General features: G+C 43.4%; 1 protein-coding gene across 2 annotated transcripts in view; it reads right to left on the bottom strand.

Moving 5' to 3' along the window:
• The window catches only part of LOC112067745 (E3 ubiquitin-protein ligase Midline-1-like), a 47,048-nt gene extending 40,395 nt beyond the window's left edge, over window positions 1-6,653 (bottom strand). The window contains exon 1 of one of the 2 annotated variants that reach the window (XM_070445911.1): window positions 6,351-6,653. The gene's annotated coding sequence lies outside the window, so the exon portion shown is untranslated. The remainder of the gene's footprint in view (window positions 1-6,350) is intronic. The other variant, XM_024147352.1, reaches the window with a different exon arrangement.
• Window positions 6,654-6,766: the final 113 nt, after the last annotated feature.

The following is a 6,766-nucleotide window of genomic DNA, read 5'->3' as shown; positions in this document are numbered from 1 at the left end:
CGAGCGCCCGGTGGACAACCTTATTTGAGAGTTACATAGTGAATACATGGGCCCAATTTTGCGGTAGAAAATATTAGATATATACAGATTGAGTTGTCACTACACAATAGGGCTGCCATTATATACCCTCCAATATGTGGTCTTGAAGAATTGCATGAAATGTGTTATGGAATTGCAACATATTCTCTCTACCCCATGGCATAATGTGTATAGTTGCATGAAATTAGCTGCAAAACTGCAAAAAATATATATCTCTTCCCCATGGCAAAATTTGTAGAATTGCATGCAATTTTTTTATGAAATTGCAACATATTCTTTCTGCCCCATGGCATAATGTATAAAATTGCAGACAAATTGCTTTAAAAAAACACTATTTTCTCTATGCACATGGCAAAATGTGTAGAATTGCAGGAAATTTACTTTAAAACAAACAAAAAAATATCTTTGCTTTCAAGAGGGTGGCCACTAAAATATTTTGCTCGGTTAAGGCCCTCAAAAGGGGGMAAGTATTCATGAGCTTGAGTCCCAGGAAAACATTGAATTTCTCATTTGGGTCCCAGGCTGAAAAAGTTGAAGAACCCCTGATTTAGAGCACTGTGCATATCCCATTGTGTCTCTCTGAATATCTTGTCTGTGTGGAGGTACTGGTTGTATCTTTAATTCAACTCAGTTACTAGAGGTTGTGGCTTTTTCACTATCTTTGATCTGTAACATTTGAAACAGATCATTTTTCTCTCCAGTTTCTAAAAACAGTCACTTCATGAAGAGTGGATGAAAGATGAAAGAGCAAGACAATATGCAGTATAAGGGTGCAAAGAGCAGATGCTCTGAGACAAAAAGGGAAAGTATTTGATTSAAGATTGGTTAACGCCTTCAAGCTACAGTATATTGAAATTGGATGTAAAAATAGCCCTTATGCTATCATAATAAGTTTGCGTCTCCTACTGAATGTCTGTAGCTKGAGTAGCCAAACAAAACACCCCTTATTCAATAATATGTGGTCAAGATTCCCTTTCAGTTCGGTACAATGGGACGATCGAAAAAGGGAGATCCCATACAATGGATGGCATTTTGTAATCCCACGCTTGTTATCCCAGAACAGCTGAAAYTTAAAATAGAATAAACAAATAAATAAATGAACCAGCAGAAAGCTGCTGTAACAAAATGGAGGGGAATATTGTCCATCCGGTGGCTTGACGTGAGCGACTGTGGCATCCCACGGAGYGCAACGCTCAAAGTAGGTCAAAGGCATTGACCTAGCTAGCATAATCAGTGTGTGTATGCGTATGCACTTCCATTTCCAAATGAACCGAGATGGGCGAAAAACAGGAGGAGATGCACAATGTGTTTTGGGGCAAGAGAATGAACCATTTATAGGTAGKGTAAATGCAAACCAGTCTTGTCTACATCTCGCCCAACTTTTGGGGATTAGATGTGAGATACATACTTCAGATAGCAGGGTTTCTTTTGCCATTGTTAATGGGGAAAAAATTGTTGCATTATTTTGGGGTTGAAAAAAAGGGACCAAGAAATACAAATTAATAATTATAGTTTTCTAATCGTTATACAGTATATAATAAGAATCAAAGCTTACATGTCCATASTTCATATATCAGGACWTAATCTATAGTTTCCAAACCAGGGCCAAAAATTGAAATAAATTGTTCTAGCTACCGGGACTTTTGACATTTTTTTTTGCTTCTCTCCGAACACGTTTAATAACCTAATGGTAGATTAGAGGATTGGCTGTTAAGAGTAATAACAATCTCTTTCAGACACACACAGTTGGAGCATCTGAGATGAACTCCTGACCCTAAAGTTTATTTCAGGAGCTGACACCCCCCCACCCCCCCTTTACAATTTACCTGAGGTTATAGATGTTTTATTGTGTATGAAATTGACATCACCTTTGAACCATAGAATAACATTTGTTGCATAGTCTTCATGCCCTTGATGTCTGCTTTTATGTCAATATATACTGTAGGCATATTTCCAATGTCATTGTTGAGAGTGTGAAAATATCACTACTAAATGGCTATTGGACCCTATGGTCTTGGCATAAAAACAGATTTGTCACAGCTACAGTTCCATAGCCCAGTCCCTCCACGTTTATGACACCAGTTCTAATACAGAGTGTATTGTTACCAGTGTCTTTTTCTCTCTCTCTCCCTTCTCCCCATGACGTCGCATCAGTGCCCCCCTAATCACCTCTAATGACCGCCCCACACCGTACGTCAGACTCATTAGCGTTAGCATTTAGCCTCTCGCCCTCCCCTCACTCTCGGCCTGCCTGTCTTTGTTTCGGCCCTAGACATCCTGCCTGTTTATCCATAATCCGCTCCCTGCCACTGTGTCTGTGACCAATCGAGGACTTTCATGTTGAGGATCGGGTCAGTCACGACTAATGGATTGGACGCTGTATTTGAGGCTGGGGTGCGAGCCAGGCGATTAGGGGGACCCGGAACCTTAAACTGGCACATCTAACTCAGGGGGGTCTCTCTGGCTATGATCCTCATCTCACTCCCCTCCTGACTGACCCAGACATGGAATAATAATAAAAACATTTATTAAAAAATACATTTGTGTTGGGGACAGATTGGGAAGAATGTGTTTAGATAATAGTGTTTATAAAGCTGACAGGCCCAGATGGAAAGGTTTCCATGACGCGTGTGTGTGTGTGTGTGCGTGCAAGCATGCATATGTGTGTGGTGTGTTGCGTGCATGCGTGTGCCTGTGTGCAAGCCTGCATGCCTGCATGCTTACGTGTGAGTGCATGTTTGCACAGCAAGTCTGCATAAAAAATGGCTATCCTGTGAAGTAGTGACCCACACATACGCCTAATTTCCTGAATCGAGTCACATATGTGAGGTTATGAGTTTGTGTAGAAAGTGGAGTCTATCCAGTTTACGGTGGAGACATCTTATATGACCTGTGCGATGTGAACAGCACATAACTCCTCATCTATATGCATCATACTGTATAGGATCGTTCCCTCTACCTCGCTCCACTCCCTTATAAGACAGATGACAGAGAGAGAGATCTATGCAAGCAACTATGCAAGTGTTTGTGCATGTTTTCATGTTTTCAGTGTCTGCCTTTCAGAATAGCTGAGACTGTTGATGTGATTTTGTGATATTTCTCAAGCCCAGCTATTTTTTTCCACAGACATGGCTAAGTGTCAGTCAGTGACAGAGGAGGAGAGAGGGGTCAGGGATGACATATGCCTCTCCACTCATCAGCCAGTTCTGGCAGAGTCAAAACCAGTGCCGGGGTGGAGAGAGTGGGAAAACTTTACCTGGCGTCTGTGGAATGTTATATGGAGCTAGGAAGCTTACGGTACTGAGTTTAACAGTCTTAGAGGTCAGAGGTGGGAATGTCATAAAGGTGTGTGTGTGTGTGTGTGTGGTGCACTCGTTTGTGTGAGTGTGTGCTACACCTGTGTGTTGCCGCACGCGCCTGTGTGTGCTGTGCGTGTTCGTGTGTGTGTGCGTGTGTGCATGTGTCCTTCCGTGGTTGTGTGTGTGATGCACCTGTGTGTGATGTGTGTGTGTGTGTGTGTGTGTGTGTGTGGTGTGTTGTGTGGTGTGTGTGTGTGTGTGTGTGTGTGTGTGTGTGTGTGTGTGTGTGGTTGTCTTATCTCTGACACACATCGTCAAGTCATACTTATACCATTTCTACCAGCAGAAGGTGTCGCTATAGACTGCAGACACGGTGGATCGGGGGGCCCTCGTCCTGACATGTCAGTAAGACCACGGGTCATTGGTTGCCTCCATCAGTCACACTCCAAGAGGCTGACCCCAGGTTATCCTTGGCATGCTTAAACTGACCTGGTAAACAGTCATATAAGGTCATAACAGCATACATAACACCCTACACATGGATCAAGTTAGAAGCTCTATGAACCCATATGGAGGTGTTTAAGCAGCCTATGTGTAAGTGATATCTGTTTATGTTTCACACTTCAAATACTACACCTTTTATTGAGTTTTCTGTAGTAAAAGACATAAGCTGACACACACCCCAAAAATGTTTTGTWGAAGTGCTGAGTAAMGGAGAGTAAACTATAAAATGAAAGAAAGTTGCACACTAATTATGCTCCCAAATATGTAATGGGTATAGCAACCAWMGTTTCAGCACGCAGTGCCTTCTTYTTCAGGGTTTTATGTGCAATGTMCCATGCACAAGCCTKTCTATTATCTTGCCTGTTTTAATACTGTTGTTTGTCCATTCTTGTGATATGAATGTGAGAACTCCGTTAAATTCTTCAATTTATACACGAAAATGACCGTCAAAGTGACTTTGTAAGACGTTTCAAGAAAGAACGCTCTCTGGTGGCAACAATGCAGACGTGCAGAAAGACACACCGTTATACATTTGAGAATCTGCTTCTCTGGATCTTGAGAGAGAAGGCTCTCATCATCCCACATTCCCCCAAAATGGCAACCATCAAACTACAGTCACACTTTTCCGATTTCAATTGTTCTCGCTCTACTTTGCCGAATGACTATGGCTGATCGCTGGAAACTGAAAAACTGCATTCCGGTCCACACGACTTCCTTGATCGAAGAGGCAGAGCCAAAATCCCAAACAAGTCTCTCATTGTCAAAGGCTCAATGCAGAAGAAGTTACCATGGAAATATTGTTCATGCATCTATTGGACCAAATAATCAAAGAACGCATAAGCATTGGAAAAAATAACTGTGTGTGGCTCATTTCCTGCCGGTAGATACCCAGATTGCAATTAGCAAACAGCACAACTGTACTAAACTGAAAATCTGCCACTACAAACGCAAAGATAACAGCTAAGTCACCATCCATCTAATTACCTTATATCAACAAGACACACAACATGACCAGACGTACATCAAAGACACAGGAAAGCAGAGACAATCAGACAATGCTGTTGTTGCTATATTTATGCCCAGTGACAAACACAGAGCAAGTCAGTGTTCAGTGACTCATTCCCACAGTGACTCATTCCCACAGTCTGTCATGTCCTGTGGCAGGTCAAAGTGGCCCCACGAGAGCTTATCAGACTATGGTCCTCAAGCACTCGTCTCCACTGACCAAGTCGACTGTGCGCCGCTATATAACAGGTTATTAACAAAGCATCAACCATATCTTGAAATCACAGATCTCCCTTCATTATCAAAGAAATAAATGCAAMGCCTGATCCAAGATATATGTGTGCTGTCTGTCACCTGATATGGTCATTGTCAYGCCAAACATGAACAAATAGATCTGGAACCAGGGGAGAGAAKGTTAGAGAAGCATCTCTGTGCCTTTGACCCACAGTACTGTGCTTAGGGACAGGAGTCCTCAGCAGACTGTTGTCAAATGCATGCCTGGCTGGAGAGGACATGTCGCTGAATGGGCAGATGTGACCTCTGCTTCCMTCCTACTCTGTGTGATCAGTATCACACCATGGTGACAGCAGTATGCTGAGTGGATTTGGAGGAACTCAGAAATACATAGCATAAACAAACACAAGTGCCCATGTGTATACACACACTGCGGTCACACACAACACACACACACACACACACACACACACACACACACACACACACACACACACACACACACACACACACACACACGCCATCCTTCCAATTGCCACCCCATCCATGCCGCCCCCGTAGTCAGTGTGCCAAATTCTCTTCAATAAAAAGCCTAACAGTTCAGGTTTCTCACACCACACTAACTTTGTGAACACCCCACCGATATCTCTCACCCACTCATATAAAGTCTGCTAAGAGGACAAAAGCTCGTCAGCGTCCCACAATTAGGTCACATGAAAAGGATTGTGGAAGCGAACAGAGGCATCGCTCCCTGCGCTGATACAATCACGACACGCACCCTTAGGAGTCCCACTGTATTCCAGCTTTCAAAAAKATTTTACATATCACAGTCCCCTCATCTGAATATGCAAGGCACTACAACAACTACTTATGTAATAACCCCAAACAGAAAMCCTGTTCTAGTCTCATAAACACAATAACACTGTTTTTGAAGTAAAGTGTATCATACTCAAATTCTACAAATGATCAATAGGTTATATTGATACAGTAGAATATTCACTAAATGAACTACCTCTCACAAGTATATGGTGGGAGTCCCATCTGGAAATGTTGCCTATTTAACCTCATGGTCATACGATCATTAGGTCTGTAACTGTAATCCCAGTTATTGATGATTAGAACTCATCTCTCTCTGTGATATCATCATCACTAGATGTAAAGAGCTTTGGAGAGGACTCCTGATGACCCCTGCTTTAAGTAACCAGAGACCCCACAGCCTCAGGGACCACACAACAACATTTCCACACAATCAATCACAGTCCTCCTTACCTGCCACATGGTTAAAATCCCATTGTCCATAAACAGAGTGAAATAAGAGAGGAAGACGAAATGAGAGAGCTGAACTGAGCTGCTGAACCGTCAGGTCGGAAGAGGCCCTTCCTTCTCCGTTACAACAGACCAGCTGCAGCAGTAGTAGCCCAGCAATACTCCAGTCCGACTGGGGGAACTTTGTGTCAGTGTGCGTCTGTCTCTGGCTGTCACATCGCCTCTCGTGGCATATTTCCTCGCACCCGAAAGCCGCTCCTCTCCCCAGCCCAGTGAGAACACGCTGGCAGGAGGAGGGAATCTAGCTCACCGGTCCACCTCCCCTTCCCCCTCCCCTCCACTCTGTATTCAAATAGCTTAGTGGGCGGCCCTGCTTTAGATGAGCCAATCGGGAGGTACTGTGGCTAGAGCAGGGACAG

The sequence above is a fragment of the Salvelinus sp. IW2-2015 genome, linkage group LG12, assembly GCF_002910315.2.
Source record: "Salvelinus sp. IW2-2015 linkage group LG12, ASM291031v2, whole genome shotgun sequence".
Classification (NCBI taxonomy): domain Eukaryota; kingdom Metazoa; phylum Chordata; class Actinopteri; order Salmoniformes; family Salmonidae; genus Salvelinus; species Salvelinus sp. IW2-2015.
Note: the sequence above shows the minus strand (reverse complement) of the source record. Positions and strands in the feature narration are given on the sequence as shown.